Genomic DNA, 19,108 nt, shown 5'->3' on the forward strand with positions numbered 1-19,108 from the left:
AACTGTGGCTTGGCAGAACAGACAGGCTTTAGATTGGCTTTTAGCAGAAAGGGGGGGAGTTTGTGATCTTATAGGTGAAATGTGTTGTACCTTCATTCCAAATAATACTGCCCCAGATGAATCATTTACACTTGGATGAACAATTTAAAACGTTTAAGAAAATAATTAAAGGAAAACGCAGGCCATGATCAGGGAATGTTTGGATGGCTTGAAACAAAGTTTGGTATGTGGGGAATGATGTTCGCAAAGATAGGTGTAGTGCTCCTAATAGTACTAACAGTGATGGGTCTGATCTTCTGCTGCTGCATTCCCATAGTCAGATCCATAATAGCATCCAGGCTTTCTAAAGAGATGGCCCTCATGGTGACTGGCATAGAGGAGTCGGGGGAGTGGGAGAGGATGCTCTATGGAGAGATAGATTGGAGTGACACTAGAAAGGAGATCGGAATGTGAAAATCGGACATCAAAAAGAGGTCCTATTTTCTTAACTGATGACCTCTCTATGGGAGTCACAACCATTTCAGACAGTGTGAACAAATGGACATTTGGACTAATGGGTTCCAGGGCATGGTGGCTGAGAACAGAAGCAACTACGGTGCCCTAAACCCCCACGTTATATAGTATACCAGTACATGATGATAAATCAGAGCTATCCAAATCCATGCAAGCTTGTTAACAATTTTAGTTTCTAATTTCTATTATTTACTTATTTTTTGAAATGTCATTTTTTGAGTTTCATATTTTTATGTCATATATTCTGAAATGCTAATTTTCAATACATGCTGAAAATACTGTGTTATGTGTGAATTCTAGTTAGACATGTTAGACATTTGATAGATCTTTTTTGCCTTAAATCAGGTTGAGACTCCTGAACATGTTTAAAGGTTTTTTAACGATGATCAAATGTAGTGCAAAATATGACCCAAACGACTGTTATGTTTTTGTTGTGACTTTAGTAGTCACAAAGGGGGGATGTGTGGTAGAAATTAGTGAGTATATTCTATGATAAACCATGATTATTAATAGGTTTTATATTTTAAATAGTGGAAAGCATTGTGTTTGCAGAATCTGGATTCAGAACAGATGGTGCACAGGAATGTATAGGGAACTGGGGGGAAGCTAAGTTGGTCTAAGGCCTTTCAGCCTTGGGTCAAGCTAAAGTTGACCTCAGCCTTTTTAGCCTTGGGTCATCTTGACTAATGAGGTTGATCCATGCAGACCACTGAACTGGGCAGTTGATAACATGCTGTGACGAAGATTGACGGGCGGAAACCCCATTGTGACTCCATTGTAAACAAAGAAATTCCTATACGTGTATAAGTGAGGCTGCAGCCCAATGTGGGGCCAGTGACTTTGCAAACCCACTCAGGCTGTTGTCGTTGTTGTTTTGCTGCACGATAAAGTCTTTTTCAATTCTTGCTCCGGACCCCTCGATTTCTTTTACACTCTCTCTTAAATTAGTCTAAGTGTTTTAAATCTCGATTAATCTCCGACAATACATGCATGTTGATTATATTGTATTGGCAAATTAATATTGAAAAATGGCAGGGCATTGTAGATTATAAAACCTGGTAAACTCAGTCTTCAGAGCATCTCAAGGTCATCCACTAGTGATAGCAATTTGACTTTGACTCTTGGTTTTCCAGGAAAAAGCATAAAGCAAAGTACCCAGGGGCTCACACCGATTTATTTTACCTCTTGCCATTAAATAAATGTGTTTTAGACATAAGTTCAAGCCTGTTGGAGACAGGCAAGAATTGTTATGAATGATTGATTTCTTAAGCGGTTATTACAAGAATTGAAGTATTTAATTTTAGTCCATTGTGGTGCTGTGGCTTAGTTGGTTAAAGTGCCTGTCTAGTAAACAGGAGATCCTGGGTTCAAATCCCAGCAGTACCTGTAATACGGGTTCTTGCATTAACTATTATTTGCTAGCGGTTGTAAACTTGCAAAGTATCTACCATAGAATTTCCTTCAATGTGAACAAGATGTCAACTAGTCACAGCAATCTGTCTTTCATTCTTGGGAGGGCAGGGAAAAGCATAATACAAAGTAGCCACTGTCTTGCAGAGCTTTCTTTCACCACTTGCCATGTGTTTTAGACCTAATTTCAAGCCTGTTGGAGACAGGCAAGAATTGCAATGGATTGCAAGTTTAGAGCCATCCTGGTGGGGTATTGGGTTAACTTTTCAACCAACAATTATAACATCTCAGTTGTTCTTCACAGACTATGATATTTGCTCTGCGAAAGAAAAACTGGCGGCTGCCAAAGATTGTTATAGGTTATTATAGTTTGGGCTACACAAGAAATGTCGAAAATTTTGAAACATTGAAATTGATGTAAATGCCCGGTTAGCTCAGTCGGTAGAGCATGACACTCTTAAGCTCAGGGTCGTGGGTTCGAGCCCCACATTCGGCTATTAACACTATGGTAATCGTTCAAGAAGATTGCGTGTTCACTGTAAACATAATCTCTGGCAAAGGAAAGTTAAACTCTTAAGGAGATAATGTGATTCTTGCATGTTGATTATATTGTCTTGCCAAGTTAATATTGAAAAATGGCAGGGCATTGTAGATTATAAAACCCGGCAAACTCAGTCTTCAGAGCATCTCAAGGTTGTCCACTAGTCATAGCAATTTGTCTTTGACCCTTGGTTGTCCAGGAAAAAGCATAAAGCAAAGTACCCAGGGGCTTACACCGATTACTTTTACCTCTTGCCATTAGATAAATGTGTTTTAGACATAAGTTCAAGCCTGTTGGAGACAGGCAAGAATTGTTATGAATGATTGATTTCTTAAGCGGTTATTACAAGGATTGAAGTATTTAATTTTAGGCCATTGTGGTGCTGTGGCGTAGTTGGTTAAAGTGCCTGTCTAGTAAACAGGAGATCCTGGGTTCAAATCCCAGCAGTACCTGTAATTCGGGTTCTTGCATTAACTATTTTTTGCTAGTGGTTGTAAACTTGCAAAGTATCTACCATAGAATTTCCTTCAATGTGAACAAGATGTCAACTAGTCACAGCAATCTGTCTTTCATTCTTGGGAGGGCAGGGAAAAGCATAATACAAAGTAGCCACTGTCTTGCAGAGCTTTCTTTCACCACTTGCCATGTGTTTTAGACCTAATTTCAAGCCTGTTGGAGACAGGCAAGAATTGCAATGGATTGCAAGTTTAGAGCCATCCTGGTGGGGTATTGGGTTAACTTTTCAACCAACAATTATAACATCTCAGTTGTTCTTTACAGACTATGATATTTGCTCTGCGAAAGAAAAACTGGCGGCTGCCAAAGATTGTTATAGGTTATTATAGTTTGGGCTACACAAGAAATGTCGAAAATTTTGAAACATTGAAATTGATGTAAATGCCCGGTTAGCTCAGTCGGTAAAGCATGAGACTCTTAATCTCAGGGTCGTGGGTTCGAGCCCCACATTCGGCTATTAACCCTATGGTAATCATTCAGGAAGATTGCGTGTTCACTGTAAACATAATCTCTGGCAAAGGAAAGTTAAACTCTTAAGGAGATAATGTGATTCTTGCATGTTGATTATATTGTCTTGGCAAGTTAATATTGAAAAATGGCAGGGCATTGTAGATTATAAAACCCGGCAAACTCAGTCTTCAGAGCATCTCAAGGTTGTCCACTAGTCATAGCAATCTGTCTTTGACTCTTGGTTGTCCAGGAAAAAGCATAAAGCAAAGTACCCAGGGGCTTACACCGATTTATTTTACCTCTTGCCATTAAATAAATGTGTTTTAGACATAAGTTCAAGCCTGTTGGAGACAGGCAAGAATTGTTATGAATGATTGATTTCTTAAGCGGTTATTACAAGAATTGAAGTATTTAATTTTAGGCCATTGTGGTGCTGTGGCTTAGTTGGTTAAAGTGCCTGTCTAGTAAACAGGAGATCCTGGGTTCAAATCCCAGCAGTACCTGTAATTCGGGTTCTTGCATTAACTATTTTTTGCTAGCGGTTGTAAACTTGCAAAGTATCTACCATAGAATTTCCTTCAATGTGAACAAGATGTCAACTAGTCACAGCAATCTGTCTTTCATTCTTGGGAGGGCAGGGAAAAGCATAATGCAAAGTAGCCACTGTCTTGCAGAGCTTTCTTTCACCTCTTGCCATGTGTTTTAGACATAATTTCAAGCCTGTTGGAGACAGGCAAGAATTGCAATGGATTGCAAGTTTAGAGCCATCCTGGTGGGGTATTGGGTTAACTTTTCAACCAACAATTATAACATCTCAGTTGTTCTTCACAGACTATGATATTTGCTCTGCGAAAGAAAAACTAGCGGCTGCAAAAGATTGTCATAGGTTTTTATGGTTTGGGCTACACAAGAAATGTGGAAAATTTTGAAACATTGAAATTGCTGTAAATGCCCGGTTAGCTCAGTCGGTAGAGCATGAGACTCTTAATCTCAGGGTCGTGGGTTCGTGCCCCACATTGGGCTATTAACACTTTGGTAATCTTTCAAGATGATTGCGCGCTCACTGTAAATATAGTCTCTGGCAAAGGAAAGCTAAACTCTTAAGGAGATAATGTGATACATGCGTGTTGATTATATTGTATTGGCAAATTAATATTGAAAAATGGCAGGGCATTGTAGATTATAAAACCTGGTAAACTCAGTCTTCAGAGCATCTCAAGGTCATCCACTAGTGATAGCAATTTGACTTTGACTCTTGGTTTTCCAGGAAAAAGCATAAAGCAAAGTACCCAGGGGCTTACACCGATTTATTTTACCTCTTGCCATTAAATAAATGTGTTTTAGACATAAGTTCAAGCCTGTTGGAGACAGGCAAGAATTGTTATGAATGATTGATTTCTTAAGCGGTTATTACAAGAATTGAAGTATTTAAATTTAGTCCATTGTGGTGCTGTGGCGTAGTTGGTTAAAGTGCCTGTCTAGTAAACAGGAGATCCTGGGTTCAAATCCCCGCAGTACCTGTAATTTGGGTTCTTGCATTAACTATTTTTTGCTAGCGGTTGTAAACTTGCAAAGTATCTACCATAGAATTTCCTTCAATGTGAACAAGATGTCAACTAGTCACAGCAATCTGTCTTTCATTCTTGGGAGGGCAGGGAAAAGCATAATACAAAGTAGCCACTGTCTTGCAGAGCTTTCTTTCACCACTTGCCATGTGTTTTAGACCTAATTTCAAGCCTGTTGGAGACAGGCAAGAATTGCAATGGATTGCAAGTTTAGAGCCATCCTGGTGGGGTATTGGGTTAACTTTTCAACCAACAATTATTCAGGGATGCAAACTTGTCACCTTTCGGCGAAATTCGCCGTTTTTGTTCCGAAAAAGGTCATTTGTGTGATTCATGGAGATCTGCAATAAAAATATTTCGGGGGGGGGGGGGGGGGGCGTCGTCCAAGTAATCGGCGAACGCAAGCTGTCATAAATATTTATTCCAAGCTTGTTCGTTTGGCCAACCCGTGTAAACATGTCATCTTCGGGTCTGTAGCTGCCTTGATTCCGTGCTAGACAGGAGTGACGTTGGTACGCTTCAAAAACGTCAGGCTTTCTAACGTAGGCTAACGTGCTAATGAGAACATTTGTTTGACCGGCTGCCGGTTATATCCGTGTGGTTAATTTGCAGTTGCGGTGTTGTCAGCTTACTGTTACATTAAACTGCAATCAGAAAATGCGGTTATATGCTATAGACCCTATAGTGTCTGTGGTGTAAAGGCTGGGACGAATTAAAAAATATAAATACACTTTATGTTGAAACTATAGACCGTCCCGATTCCCATTGAAACGAATGGCGCGGTGATTATTCTTCAAAACGAGATCTGTTAAATTGTGAAAAATAAATCAAACTGTAATCAGACAACACGGTTATATGCTATAGACCCTAGAGTATCTGTGGTATAAAGGCTGAGACGAATTTCGAATTATAAATATGTACAATCCATAACGTTAGCTCTCTGGCTCATAGCTCAGCGGACTAGAATACCTCCTAGAACCATTGCCTGTAGGCCGGAAACGGAAATGGGGGCTGTTTACGTTTGGTTGTAGTCTTTTCGCTCGGTTCTCCGACTCAACAGTAGGGCTAGAACCGAGCGAAAAGACTACAACCAAATTTGAACTACAACGAAACGAGTTCCCTTTCCGCTTCCGGCCAACGAGCAATGAGTCTTCCAACAGAAATCAACGGGATTTACAAAATGCGCTAAATGTACAATAAAACACGATATAAACTGTATTTCGCTACGATGCTTGATTCAACCACTCTATTTCATCCTAGACAAATCACGAAGTGGGCTCGATGTTCAAAATACCGAAAAAAAATAATAGCTCACAGCAACATTTTGAAAAAAAAAAACTATGAACTAGTTCGTTTTTTGGAACTGTGAACTTACTTCAAATCTTTGAATTATGAACGCTGAACTGAACTAGTTCATTTTAAAATTTGTTTGAACTAGTTCACGTAGAAAGTGAACTATCACAACACTGTGTGTGTGTATATATATATATATATTGTGTGTGTGTGTATATATATATATATATATATATATATATATATATTCCGCGAGGGGGTTTGGGTCCTTGTCACCTTTTTCATCCCTGATGAGTTTGCACCCCTGATTATAACATCTCAGTTGTTCTTCACAGACTATGATATTTGCTCTGCGAAAGAAAAACTGGCGGCTGCCAAAGATTGTTATAGGTTTTTATGGTTTGGGCTACACAAGAAATGTGGAAAATTTTGAAACATTGAAATTGCTGTAAATGCCCGGTTAGCTCAGTCGGTAGAGCATGAGACTCTTAATCGCAGGGTCGTGGGTTCGAGCCCCACATTGGGCTATTAACACTTTGGTAATCTTTCAAGATGATTGCGCGCTCACTGTAAATATAGTGAAGGGAAAAACGGTCTGTCTAGTTACTGGATCAGATAAAATGAGACGGAGAGGTAATAAAGTCTGTCGGCACGAGGACCTTGGATTTATTAAGTAAAGTGGCAACGGTTATACAGAGTCATAAAGCGTGAGAAATCGAATATGTCTAAGTCCCTAATCAGCGCTGATGGTTCGTCCAGAGCTTCGCCTCCGTGGAAGGTCTGCTTCAGAAGAAGAGGGTGAAGAGTCCCTGTGTGGTACAGTTTTTATGCTGTATCCTCCTCTCGATGAGGTGTGTGCGTTTGAGGTGTGTGTGGTTCTGTGTGTTTTGGCTCCCAGGCCCTGAGAGAGCTTTGTAACAGGGGAGAGTTCCTTGTGTCTCCGGTGTCATAAATTAAAACGGGGAGTGCCCCCCTGAAATGTCTCGTTTGTGATAATTTAATGTGGCTCTCAGGCCCCTGGTGTGGGCAGAGGTATCTCTTGGTTCCTCCTAACGGGGAAGAGCTCTCAAAATGTCTCCTGTGTGATAATTAATGTGGCTCTCCCGTTCTGGAGATGATACTGGTGCATTGTCTGAGTGTCCACCATCTGCCTGCCTGGGAGATGGGGCCTTCAGCTCCGGCCTTGACCTGACTATATATTATCATGTTTGTGTTGTTGGGTTAGAGCAAGAGTTGACTATATTATAATGTGTCCATGTGATGTGCTCATCAGGCTAGGGTAGGAGTTAGCTATATTTATAATGTACATGTGATGTACTCAGCAGGTTATTTTTCCCAACATATCCCCCTCAAGTCGTCGCAAGACGACTTTTACTCATTTGGGGTACGAGGGATAGGACTCCAGCACGGGACTACCATCATAACACCATTAGAAATAACAGAAAGAAGGCAAATGACCATAAAAACAAACAACCATGAGCATGGGACTAAAACAACTCGCTGGACCGGGTGTATGGGGAACCACGTGGGAGAAACGCTACCCATGCTTCAGACATGGGTATGCCATACACACCCCACCTAGGGGGTGGCATCCACCCCGGCCTTACATCGCGAGCAGACAATACCAACAATACTGGCCGCAGATAATACACAAAAAAGAGAAAAAAAAATAAAAAAATAAAAAAATACAACAAGCATACAACAATACTAAAACAAATATCAAACGATACCAAAAAAACAACAACCAACAACAAAGCTGGCCACACAACAAAACCAACACCAAACCATAATAATAACAACGAATTGCAACAATAAAACAAACTCCGAACAATAACAGTATCAGCAAAAAGCAACAATAAGACTAACAGTAAACAATAACAAAAATGCAACAATCACACAGACACTACACAATAATAATCACAGGAAAGAAATGCAACCATGAAACGTGTCCCTAAATAACAATAATAATATCAGAAAGATATGAGGTACACAACGAATGGCAATCCCCCTCAACCCATCCCTAGATGACCACACACTAAGGATGTGAGGAGGAGTTAACTGGTCGTGTAACAATAAGCAATCACACGCATGGGGTATCCAGGGTAGGCCCGGGGCACGGGAACAACTAAGAAACCACGGAATGGTCCTGAGCGTCATCACGGGCAGGTGGTCGCAAGGCGCCACCTGAGCATTAGACCCTTTTATTCAACTGCGCTCAGGACCTCATCTGATAAACGGGCAATCAAGGCCCCTGGAATCTCGCCCGTGTGTATCCCCGAGCTCCATCTAGTGGGACAGCGATATAAACAACAACATTTGCGTTCCCGGCGTCGGTTGCGTAGACGCGGGCCTAGATATGGGAGCGGCTAAAAACAGCGTACAGAAGCGAATACAGCCAGGGGCGCCCTCAAGCCTTAAGGGAACGGGCCGCAACCCCTGGTACCGGAACGCAGATCCCTGGTCCGGGCGACGTGGGTGCATCAGGTGGGAGGGGGGTGGTGCCGTTGGCGGGGACGGGAATGGGGCAGCCCACCTGGAGAGGTTACTAGCACGTCACAGGCGGGGGGGGGTGGTGGGGTTTCAGCATACGGTGGTGGAAACAGGACGCCGGGGCCGGATGATCTTCATGTATTGGTGCGCTGCATTGCGTGGGGGCTCTTGGACAGTGGGGCAGGGGTCTGTTCCATGTTCTCCAGCCGGATCAGGTCGGGCCCCTCTGGTGGTCCCTCGTCCAAACTCTCGATCCCCAGGTAAGCTTGGATGGCACCTGCTGCACCTGTAGCGCCCATCGCTCATTGGGCTCTCCATCCATCCTGTGAAGGGGTCATTAATGCCGGAGCTCTCTGCCAAATCTAATCTGAGGGACTGTAACCCTGCCAGCACCCTGGCCACCGACCCATCCGGTGCTGTGTTATTGGGGATAAAAGTACAACATGTCGTCTTTATCATCCCACACACCCCTCCTTGCTCTGCCAATAGCATATCTATATCTATATAGTCCCTTGACCTTATCCGTGGAAAAATTGACAAAACGTTGCTGATTATAGTATATATTATTTATCCAATCAACATTTTTGTTAATAGTGGACCACCAAAACAGGACTGATTCAAACCCTGCCGAAATCTGATTGCATCATCCTTGGGTAGTTGGTCGGCTCCGGGCGTGTCAGCATCTGGCTCCTCCTCTGGCCCTGGAACTTTGTGTTTCTCTTGCTGGAAGTACAAACTTATGTACAACAGTTAGATGTTCAAACATATTTTCCTTAATCCTATTTCTAATTACTCTAATGGAAGTCCCTTTTGGCACCCTCGAATGTTAAGTGAAGGCATGGGTCGACCCTTAAGCATTTCATGCGGGGTTAGATGCGTCGTTCTGTTAGTTTTCATGCGATAACTCATTAGTGTCAGTGGTAGTGCATCAATTCAATTTAGTGCTTGCCCAAATGTTGTTAATTCTTTGTCTTGAGCGTCCCATTCACTCTTTCCACCATACCTTGTGGTTGAGGATTGGGGCGTAATCTAGTCTTTATTTGACATGCAAATGTTGAATCACTTGTTTGAGTGTTCTCTGAATAAACGTTTTGTCTGAACTTATTTCTGACGGAATTCCAAACCTTGTCATGCCTTCTCTAGTCCGAAACTTGATTACTGTAGCCGCACTTTGGTCTTTTGATGGGACTGCTTCTACCCATCTGTTGAACACTGTGTTTTTTTTTTTTTTTTTTATATATTTCACACTCATTTTAGCTGGATGTCAATCATTGTTTGCAAGTATGGTGAAGAAAAACCTTGTTTTCTAATTATTATTATTATTATTATATATATATATATATTTTTTTAATTCTCCTCAATACCTCCCCCCTTGCGCAATGGTCAAAACCATGCGCATTAAATGATAAGCCAATCTAAGAACGCCGTTGGTGCAACCAACGTCGAAACGTCTAACCTTAAGCATCAGCAAACTGAAACCAATCTTTTGGGAAGGGAAATCGAAACCAGTATGTCCAAATCCAAAGCCCAATATGGGTGGGTTTACCATCAGCCGCCTGAAACCACGCTGTTCCAAAGTCATGCACTAAACCGAAAAAACGTACATGCGTTAGTGGCCTTCTATACCACAAAGGTAAAATAAAATAAAATAAAACGCGACATGCCCCGTTCCAAGACCACCTCTGCTGCAAGAGCTGACATATCTGACTCCTGTTCCTCCTCCACCCTACACCCCACCCGGCACTTCCTATGATTGTTGCAGCTCGTGACTTCATGATCAAGTAAGCCAGTGCCCACAGCGACTCTGCCAAGTAATCGTGACTGTGCCTGCCTTAGGTCGTCCCGGGTGTCAAGGTGGGATCTTACCCGTCGTTGGCTAACCAGCCTTCCATACTGACTCGCTGCAGGATGCCGTACCTGGAAGATACAATCAATCCCCACCCATATGGTGGTATAGATCGCAAAGTGGAGGGATGGAGACAGTCTTCAGCCCCAACTGCCCTATGCAGCCAAGTGTGTGTGCGTAATGAATACACCTCAGGGAAACTATAAAACAAAAAGTCATTTATCAGAGTTAAAATTATTAAAGTGTTGCAGCAGCAGTAGTGGCATTTGAAAGGTAAACCCACTACTTCCGAATCCAAATTGACAACATAGCATGTAGGATCCCTTCCCAGCAGATGTAGCGCTAATCCACCTGTCATCCTTGACCAAAGAGATATACCCCATATTTTAATAGGTGTTGTCCTACTTGTACAGTTGATCAATATTACGTTTTTTTTTATTTATTATTATTCTCATCTTTATCATATCCATATTTGTTCAATTATTCTTTCCTGTGTGAAAATAATATTAATCACTGAGTTGATAGCAACACCTTCTTTAGTCCAATTGCATTAGATTAGCATCACTGTTGTCCTATTAAAGTATCAACGTTATTGTCCTTCTAACCTCCTCATGAACTTCGATGTTCATCATCATGAATGATAACTGTTGTCCTAGGAAGACAAAAAACAAAACTAAAACTAAAACAAATTAGCCATAATGTGAATATCCACTGTGTGTCTCCCTGTGACTCTCTCCCTCCTTCAGGAGAACACGCTCTCTCTCCCTCCTCAGTACGGGGTGCTGTTTGGTGCAAGACAACAGATAAGGGTGGAATGTGGCTTCTCTCTCTCTCTGCGTGTCTCCCTCCCACATTGGGTGCGGCCATAACGCCTTGAGAGCGCGCGTGCTCCGGGGGCTGGGTGTGGGAGAAACCAGTGGTAGTTCCTTTTCTCGGCCAGCAGAGGGGTTGTTCAGGTGAAACCTATGGACAGAGACTACAAGGAACTTCAAACATGGCAGACAGGGAACTACAAATTTATCAAAGCCTGAAAACTCAACAGAGCTCTACCTGCATTCCTTGGATATGTGGTATTTTATGGCGTATGGCCACCACACGCTTTCAGTTGAACACACTCTATTTCCTTTCTCTGTACTGTGTGTTAGTGTGTCTCTCTGTACTGCCTGAATGGTGTAGCTCGACAAATGGGGGGGGGAAATGTGTTCTCTCTCTCTCACCCTTCCTCACTCCCCTTAGGGTCAAGCAGCAGCTAGGACCGTTAACAGATAAGCCTGGAATGCAACATCCTCAACTCCCCATCATGGAACAAGACCTAATAACTATCTCTCACACACAAAAAGATCCTTCTGTCCCTTCATTCACAATTCACTTTTCACTTTATTATATATAACTTAATACTGCTCCCCCTTTCCAAATTTCTATATACACAAAACTAGAAGCTGACCACCGAAATTGGTACAGGCCTCGTCAGGCCGAACCAAAACGCCCTCACAGGTTCTAACTTCCATACAATTCTAGGGAGGGGAACTACAACATGAGGTGGAGTAGAGGACTTCAAATATGGTGGACGGGGACCTCAAATGGGAGGACTACACATATGGGAAAGGGGATTACACTCTGGGCCTGAAAACCATACAGAGCCCCTTCTCGTGGTCCTGAAACAACCGTTCATTGTTAGAAAAACACGCACTCTATCGCTACCTCCAACTGTCTAGAGGGAAAATGGTCCCTCTCGATCGTCCTTCGACTTTAGCTCTCCTTGCTATCTCTCCTTGCTATCTCTCTCGCTCCCTCTCACACACACACCTACACACACCCACACCTAAACAGACCTTTCTCATTCTGTCTCCTCTAAACGCACACACAGAAACGTATCGACAGACCTCTCGTTCTGTCTCCCACAGCCTCTTACACACACAGAAACATCACCTCTTGCTTACACGCGCGGGGGAAGCAAAAAACAACAACAGGGCCTAGAGACGTTATTCAATACATCCAGATATTCCTTATAGCCAATAATCGTTATCTGTCCTTATTGATTAATCTGCTTCAACAGACTAAACCATCAACCAACGCGGCAAAGAGATGTTGTTTAGTATCGCAGTTTATCTATGCGACAGGTCCAGCAGTAATTCAAAGAAACACAGTAAAAGAGATATCACTTATCCTTGTCAACTTATCTAGGTCTAGTTTTAACGGGTCCAACAGTAAATGGAAGCAACACCGTAAAAAAGGTTATTTATCATTTGTCAATTTATCTATTTCCGCAGGTTAAGCCATAGACCGACGCAATACGTCAGAGAGACATTATTCATTATTATCAATCTATCTATTCTTTCCTTTACCCGTTTTAACGGGCGAAGATAGAGCGGACCACGCATACACACCCACTGATTCACTCACAGATTCCCTCTTTCTCACAGACGCACACAGAAACATATCAACAGACTTCTCATTCTGTGTCCCGCACCTACAATCAGCAGACACGGCAAAATAGCGTTGAGCATAACAAAGCAAGCAAGCGTTGCACACATAGCCGGGTTATCATTAATTGATTTATTTCTATCTTTAACCGGCTCACAAATACGCTCGTCCTCTTTCTTTCTCTCTCTCTGGGCCTCTTACACACACACACACACACACAGCCACTCCGTCACTCTCTCTCTGGGCCTCTTACACACACACACACACACACACTGTCTCTCTGTGTGTCACTCGTGCCCCAGGCATACTGTTTCCTCTGCAAAGGGAATCTAACCCTGATAAAGGACTCTAACCTTCTTACCACATAGAATTATTTAATACACATTCATTACTTGGCCATCGGTAGTCTTGTATCACTATGACCGATTCTTATAGGCCCTTCTCTTTCTTCTCATTCCCTCTGGGTTCCACCCGCGGCCCAGGCATCCCTCCGGGTTCCATTCTTGGCCCAGGCATTTATTACTAGGCCATCGGTAGTCTTGTATCACTATGACCGATTCTTATAGGCCCTATGGTCTCGAGGGTATTCTTTCACCATGCAATTGAAGTATTTAATTTTAGTCCACTGTGGTGCTGTGGCTTAGTTGGTTAAAGTGCCTGTCTAGTAAACAGGAGATCCTGGGTTCAAATCCTAGCAGTACCTGTAATTCGGGTTCTTGCATTAACTATTTTTTGCTAGCGGTTGTAAACTTGCAAAGTATCTACCATAGAATTTCCTTCAATGTGAACAAGATGTCAACTAGTCACAGCAATCTGTCTTTCATTCTTGGGAGGGCAGGGAAAAGCATAATACAAAGTAGCCACTGTCTTGCAGAGCTTTCTTTCACCTCTTGCCATGTGTTTTAGACATAATTTCAAGCCTGTTGGAGACAGGAAAGAATTGCAATGGATTGCAAGTTTAGAGCCATTCTGGTGGGGTATTGGGTTAACTTTTCAACCAACAATTATAACATCTCAGTTGTTCTTCACAGACTATGATATTTGCTCTGCGAAAGAAAAACTAGCGGCTGCAAAAGATTGTCATAGGTTTTTATGGTTTGGGCTACACAAGAAATGTGGAAAATTTTGAAACATTGAAATTGCTGTAAATGCCCGGTTAGCTCAGTCGGTAGAAGATGAGACTCTTAATCTCAGGGTCGTGGGTTCGAGCCCCACATTGGGCTATTACCACTTTGGTAATCTTTCAAGATGATTGCGCGCTCACTGTAAATATAGTCTCTGGCAAAGGAAAGCTAAACTCTTAAGGAGATAATGTGATTCTTGCATGTTGATTATATTGTCTTGGCAAGTTAATATTGAAAAATGGCAGGGCATTATAGATTATAAAACCTGGTAAACTCAGTCTTCAGAGCATCTCAAGGTCATCCACTAGTGATAGCAATCTGTCTTTGACTCTTGGTTGTCCAGGAAAGAGCATAAAGCAAAGTACCCAGGGGCTCACACCAATTTCTTTTACCTCTTGCCATTACATAAATGTGTTTTAGACATAAATTCAAGCCTGTTGGAGACAGGCAAGAATTGTTATGAATGATTGATTTCTTAAGCGGTTATTACAAGAATTGAAGTATTTAATTTTAGTCCATTGTGGTGCTGTGGCTTAGTTGGTTAAAGTGCCTGTCTAGTAAACAGGAGATCCTGGGTTCAAATCCCAGCAGTACCTGTAATTCGGTATCTTGCATTAACTATTATTTGCTAGCGGTTGTAAACTTGCAAAGTATCTACCATAGAATTTCCTTCAATGTGAACAAGATGTCAACTAGTCACAGCAATCTGTCTTTCATTCTTGGGAGGGCAGGGAAAAGCATAATACAAAGTAGCCACTGTCTTGCAGAGCTTTCTTTCACCACTTGCCATGTGTTTTAGACCTAATTTCAAGCCTGTTGGAGACAGGCAAGAATTGCAATGGATTGCAAGTTTAGAGCCATCCTGGTGGGGTATTGGGTTAACTTTTCAACCAACAATTATAACATCTCAGTTGTTCTTCACAGACTATGATATTTGCTCTGCGAAAGAAAAACTGGCGGCTGCCAAAGATTGTTATAGGTTATTATAGTTTGGGCTACACAAGAAATGTCGAAAATTTTGAAACATTGAAATTGATGTAAATGCCCGGTTAGCTCAGTCGGTAGAGCATGACACTCTTAATCTCAGGGTCGTGGGTTCGAGCCCCACATTCGGCTATTAACACTATGGTAATCATTCAAGAAGATTGCGTGTTCACTGTAAACATAATCTCTGGCAAAGGAAAGTTAAACTCTTAAGGAGATAATGTGATTCTTGCATGTTGATTATATTGTCTTGGCAAGTTAATATTGAAAAATGGCAGGGCATTGTAGATTATAAAACCCGGCAAACTCAGTCTTCAGAGCATCTCAAGGTTGTCCACTAGTCATAGCAATCTGTCTTTGACTCTTGGTTGTCCAGGAAAAAGCATAAAGCAAAGTACCCAGGGGCTTACACCTATTTATTTTACCTCTTGCCATTAAATAAATGTGTTTTAGACATAAGTTCAAGCCTGTTGGAGACAGGCAAGAATTGTTATGAATGATTGATTTCTTAAGCGGTTATTACAAGAATTGAAGTACTTAATTTTAGGCCATTGTGGTGCTGTGGCTTAGTTGGTTATAGTGCCTGTCTAGTAAACAGGAGATCCTGGGTTCAAATCCCAGCAGTACCTGTAATTCGGGTTCTTGCATTAACTATTTTTTGCTAGCGGTTGTAAACTTGCAAAGTATCTACCATAGAATTTCCTTCAATGTGAACAAGATGTCAACTAGTCACAGCAATCTGTCTTTCATTCTTGGGAGGGCAGGGAAAAGCATAAAGCAAAGTAGCCACTGTCTTGCAGAGCTTTCTTTCACCTCTTGTCATGTGTTTTAGACATAATTTCAAGCCTGTTGAAGACAGGCAAGAATTGCAATGGATTGCAAGTTTAGAGCCATCCTGGTGGGGTATTGGGTTAACTTTTCAACCAACAATTATAACATCTCAGTTGTTCTTCACAGACTATGATATTTGCTCTGCGAAAGAAAAACTAGCGGCTGCAAAAGATTGTCATAGGTTTTTATGGTTTGGGCTACACAAGAAATGTGGAAAATTTTGAAACATTGAAATTGCTGTAAATGCCCGGTTAGCTCAGTCGGTAGAGCATGAGACTCTTAATCTCAGGGTCGTGGGTTCGAGCCCCACATTGGGCTATTAACACTTTGGTAATCTTTCAAGATGATTGCGCGCTCACTGTAAATATAGTCTCTGGCAAAGGAAAGCTAAACTCTTAAGGAGATAATGTGATACATGCATGTTGATTATATTGTATTGGCAAATTAATATTGAAAAATGGCAGGGCATTGTAGATTATAAAACCTGGTAAACTCAGTCTTCAGAGCATCTCAAGGTCATCCACTAGTGATAGCAATTTGACTTTGACTCTTGGTTTTCCAGGAAAAAGCATAAAGCAAAGTACCCAGGGGCTTACACCGATTTATTTTACCTCTTGCCATTAAATAAATGTGTTTTAGACATAAGTTCAAGCCTGTTGGAGACAGGCAAGAATTGTTATGAATGATTGATTTCTTAAGCGGTTATTACAAGAATTGAAGTATTTAATTTTAGTCCATTGTGGTGCTGTGGCTTAGTTGGTTAAAGTGCCTGTCTAGTAAACAGGAGATCCTGGGTTCAAATCACAGCAGTACCTGTAATTCGGGTTCTTGCATTAACTATTATTTGCTAGCGGTTGTAAACTTGCAAAGTATCTACCATAGAATTTCCTTCAATGTGAACAAGATGTCAACTAGTCACAGCAATCTGTCTTTCATTCTTGGGAGGGCAGGGAAAAGCATAATGCAAAGTAGCCACTGTCTTGCAGAGCTTTCTTTCACCTCTTGCCATGTGTTTTAGACATAATTTCAAGCCTGTTGGAGACAGGCAAGAATTGCAATGGATTGCAAGTTTAGAGCCATGCTGGTGGGGTATTGGGTTAACTTTTCAACCAACAATTATAACATCTCAGTTGTACTTCACAGACTTTGATATTTGCTCTGCGAAAGAAAAACTGGCGGCTGCCAAAGATTGTTATAGGTTATTATAGTTTGGGCTACACAAGAAATGTCGAAAATTTTGAAACATTTAAATTGATGTAAATGCCCGGTTAGCTCAGTCGGTAGAGCATGAGACTCTTAATCTCAGGGTCGTGGGTTCGAGCCCCACATTGGGCAATTAACACTATGGTAATCTTTCAAGAAGTTTGCGCGTTCACTGTAAACATAATCTCTGGCAATGGAAAGCTAAACTCTTAAGGAGATAATGTGATTCTTGCATGTTGATTATATTGTATTGCCAAGTTAATATTGAAAAATGGCAGGGCATTGTAGATTATAAAACCCGGCAAACTCAGTCTTCAGAGCATCTCAAGGTTGTCCACTAGTCATAGCAATCTGTCTTTGACCCTTGGTTGTCCAGGAAAAAGCATAAAGCAAAGTACCCAGGGGCTTACACCGATTACTTTTACCTCTTGCCATTAGATAAATGTGTTTTAGACATAAGTTCAAGCCTGTTGGAGACAGGCAAGAATTGTTATGAATGATTGATTTCTTAAGCGGTTATTACAAGAATTGAAGTATTTAATTTTAGTCCATTGTGGTGCTGTGGCTTAGTTGGTTAAAGTGCCTGTCTAGTAAACAGGAGATCCTGGGTTCAAATCCCAGCAGTACCGGTAATTCGGGTTCTTGCATAAACTATTTTTTGCTAGCGGTTGTAAACTTGCAAAGTATCTACCATAGAATTTCCTTCAATGTGAACAAGATGTCAACTATTCACAGCAATCTGTCTTTCATTCTTGGGAGGGCAGGGAAAAGCATAATACAAAGTAGCCACTGTCTTGCAGAGCTTTCTTTCACCACTTGCCATGTGTTTTAGACCTAATTTCAAGCCTGTTGGAGACAGGCAAGAATTGCAATGGATTGCAAGTTTAGAGCCATCCTGGTGGGGTATTGGGTTAACTTTTCAACCAACAATTATTCAGGGATGCAAACTTGTCACCTTTCGGCGAAATTCGCCGTTTTTGTTCCGAAAAAGGTCATTTGTGTGATTCATGGAGATCTGCAATAAAAATATTTCGGGGGGGGGGGGGGGGGGGGGGGCGTCGTCCAAGTAATCGGCGAACGCAAGCTTTCATAAATATTTATTCCAAGCTTGTTCGTTTGGCCAACCCGTGTAAACATGTCATCTTCGGGTCTGTAGCTGCCTTGATTCCGTACTAGACAGGAGTGACGTTGGTACGCTTCAAAAACGTCAGGCTTTCTAACGTAGGCTAACGTGCTAATGAGAACATTTGTTTGACCGGCTGCCGGTTATATCCGTGTGGTTAATTTGCAGTTGCGGTGTTGTCAGCTTACTGTTACATTAAACTGCAATCAGAAAATGCGGTTATATGCTATAGACCCTATAGTGTCTGTGGTGTAAAGGCTGGGACGAATTAAAAAATATAAATACACTTTATGTTGAAACTATAGACCGTCCCGATTCCCATTGAAACGAATGGCGCGGTGATTATTCTTCAAAACGAGATCTGTTAAATTGTGAAAAATAAATCAAACTGTAATCAGACAACACGGTTATATGCTATAGACCCTAGAGTATCTGTGGTATAAAGGCTGAGACGAATTTCGAATTATAAATATGTACAATCCATAACGTTAGCTCTCTGGCTCATAGCTCAGCGGACTAGAATACCTCCTAGAACCATTGCCTGTAGGCCGGAAACGGAAATGGGGGCTGTTTACGTTTGGTTGTAGTCTTTTCGCTCGGTTCTCCGACTCAACAGTAGGGCTAGAACCGAGCGAAAAGACTACAACCAAATTTGAACTACAACGAAACGAGTTCCCTTTCCGCTTCCGGCCAACGAGCAATGAGTCTTCCAACAGAAATCAACGGGATTTACAAAATGCGCTAAATGTACAATAAAACACGATATAAACTGTATTTCGCTACGATGCTTGATTC

At 41.7% G+C, this 19,108-nt stretch overlaps 23 non-coding genes across 23 annotated transcripts; 17 read left to right on the forward strand and 6 right to left on the reverse strand.

The window, feature by feature from the left end:
- The first annotated feature begins 1,825 nt into the window (after nt 1-1,825).
- trnat-agu (transfer RNA threonine (anticodon AGU)) lies at nt 1,826-1,899 on the forward strand. The gene has a single exon. It is a non-coding gene; the product is annotated as a tRNA-Thr (tRNA).
- A 216-nt stretch (nt 1,900-2,115) lies between these two features.
- Nucleotides 2,116-2,254, reverse strand: LOC130375158 (U4 spliceosomal RNA). The gene has a single exon (XR_008893823.1). It is a non-coding gene; the product is annotated as a U4 spliceosomal RNA (small nuclear RNA).
- Nucleotides 2,255-2,346: 92 nt separating this feature from the next.
- Nucleotides 2,347-2,419, forward strand: trnak-cuu (transfer RNA lysine (anticodon CUU)). The gene has a single exon. It is a non-coding gene; the product is annotated as a tRNA-Lys (tRNA).
- Nucleotides 2,420-2,842: 423 nt separating this feature from the next.
- trnat-agu (transfer RNA threonine (anticodon AGU)) lies at nt 2,843-2,916 on the forward strand. Its single transcript has one exon. It is a non-coding gene; the product is annotated as a tRNA-Thr (tRNA).
- A 216-nt stretch (nt 2,917-3,132) lies between these two features.
- LOC130375082 (U4 spliceosomal RNA) lies at nt 3,133-3,271 on the reverse strand. Its single transcript, XR_008893758.1, has one exon. It is a non-coding gene; the product is annotated as a U4 spliceosomal RNA (small nuclear RNA).
- A 92-nt stretch (nt 3,272-3,363) lies between these two features.
- On the forward strand, nt 3,364-3,436 carry trnak-cuu (transfer RNA lysine (anticodon CUU)). Its single transcript has one exon. It is a non-coding gene; the product is annotated as a tRNA-Lys (tRNA).
- Nucleotides 3,437-3,859: 423 nt separating this feature from the next.
- Nucleotides 3,860-3,933, forward strand: trnat-agu (transfer RNA threonine (anticodon AGU)). The gene has a single exon. It is a non-coding gene; the product is annotated as a tRNA-Thr (tRNA).
- Nucleotides 3,934-4,149: 216 nt separating this feature from the next.
- LOC130375150 (U4 spliceosomal RNA) lies at nt 4,150-4,288 on the reverse strand. Its single transcript, XR_008893816.1, has one exon. It is a non-coding gene; the product is annotated as a U4 spliceosomal RNA (small nuclear RNA).
- Nucleotides 4,289-4,380: 92 nt separating this feature from the next.
- Nucleotides 4,381-4,453, forward strand: trnak-cuu (transfer RNA lysine (anticodon CUU)). Its single transcript has one exon. It is a non-coding gene; the product is annotated as a tRNA-Lys (tRNA).
- A 423-nt stretch (nt 4,454-4,876) lies between these two features.
- trnat-agu (transfer RNA threonine (anticodon AGU)) lies at nt 4,877-4,950 on the forward strand. Its single transcript has one exon. It is a non-coding gene; the product is annotated as a tRNA-Thr (tRNA).
- A 1,792-nt stretch (nt 4,951-6,742) lies between these two features.
- Nucleotides 6,743-6,815, forward strand: trnak-cuu (transfer RNA lysine (anticodon CUU)). The gene has a single exon. It is a non-coding gene; the product is annotated as a tRNA-Lys (tRNA).
- A 6,862-nt stretch (nt 6,816-13,677) lies between these two features.
- trnat-agu (transfer RNA threonine (anticodon AGU)) lies at nt 13,678-13,751 on the forward strand. The gene has a single exon. It is a non-coding gene; the product is annotated as a tRNA-Thr (tRNA).
- A 447-nt stretch (nt 13,752-14,198) lies between these two features.
- Nucleotides 14,199-14,271, forward strand: trnak-cuu (transfer RNA lysine (anticodon CUU)). The gene has a single exon. It is a non-coding gene; the product is annotated as a tRNA-Lys (tRNA).
- A 423-nt stretch (nt 14,272-14,694) lies between these two features.
- trnat-agu (transfer RNA threonine (anticodon AGU)) lies at nt 14,695-14,768 on the forward strand. Its single transcript has one exon. It is a non-coding gene; the product is annotated as a tRNA-Thr (tRNA).
- Nucleotides 14,769-14,984: 216 nt separating this feature from the next.
- Nucleotides 14,985-15,123, reverse strand: LOC130375067 (U4 spliceosomal RNA). The gene has a single exon (XR_008893744.1). It is a non-coding gene; the product is annotated as a U4 spliceosomal RNA (small nuclear RNA).
- Nucleotides 15,124-15,215: 92 nt separating this feature from the next.
- Nucleotides 15,216-15,288, forward strand: trnak-cuu (transfer RNA lysine (anticodon CUU)). Its single transcript has one exon. It is a non-coding gene; the product is annotated as a tRNA-Lys (tRNA).
- Nucleotides 15,289-15,711: 423 nt separating this feature from the next.
- On the forward strand, nt 15,712-15,785 carry trnat-agu (transfer RNA threonine (anticodon AGU)). The gene has a single exon. It is a non-coding gene; the product is annotated as a tRNA-Thr (tRNA).
- A 215-nt stretch (nt 15,786-16,000) lies between these two features.
- On the reverse strand, nt 16,001-16,140 carry LOC130375147 (U4 spliceosomal RNA). Its single transcript, XR_008893813.1, has one exon. It is a non-coding gene; the product is annotated as a U4 spliceosomal RNA (small nuclear RNA).
- A 92-nt stretch (nt 16,141-16,232) lies between these two features.
- On the forward strand, nt 16,233-16,305 carry trnak-cuu (transfer RNA lysine (anticodon CUU)). Its single transcript has one exon. It is a non-coding gene; the product is annotated as a tRNA-Lys (tRNA).
- A 423-nt stretch (nt 16,306-16,728) lies between these two features.
- On the forward strand, nt 16,729-16,802 carry trnat-agu (transfer RNA threonine (anticodon AGU)). The gene has a single exon. It is a non-coding gene; the product is annotated as a tRNA-Thr (tRNA).
- A 216-nt stretch (nt 16,803-17,018) lies between these two features.
- On the reverse strand, nt 17,019-17,157 carry LOC130375078 (U4 spliceosomal RNA). Its single transcript, XR_008893754.1, has one exon. It is a non-coding gene; the product is annotated as a U4 spliceosomal RNA (small nuclear RNA).
- Nucleotides 17,158-17,249: 92 nt separating this feature from the next.
- Nucleotides 17,250-17,322, forward strand: trnak-cuu (transfer RNA lysine (anticodon CUU)). The gene has a single exon. It is a non-coding gene; the product is annotated as a tRNA-Lys (tRNA).
- A 423-nt stretch (nt 17,323-17,745) lies between these two features.
- trnat-agu (transfer RNA threonine (anticodon AGU)) lies at nt 17,746-17,819 on the forward strand. Its single transcript has one exon. It is a non-coding gene; the product is annotated as a tRNA-Thr (tRNA).
- Nucleotides 17,820-19,108: the final 1,289 nt, after the last annotated feature.

The sequence above is a fragment of the Gadus chalcogrammus genome, chromosome 21, assembly GCF_026213295.1.
Source record: "Gadus chalcogrammus isolate NIFS_2021 chromosome 21, NIFS_Gcha_1.0, whole genome shotgun sequence".
NCBI classification, from domain to species: domain Eukaryota; kingdom Metazoa; phylum Chordata; class Actinopteri; order Gadiformes; family Gadidae; genus Gadus; species Gadus chalcogrammus.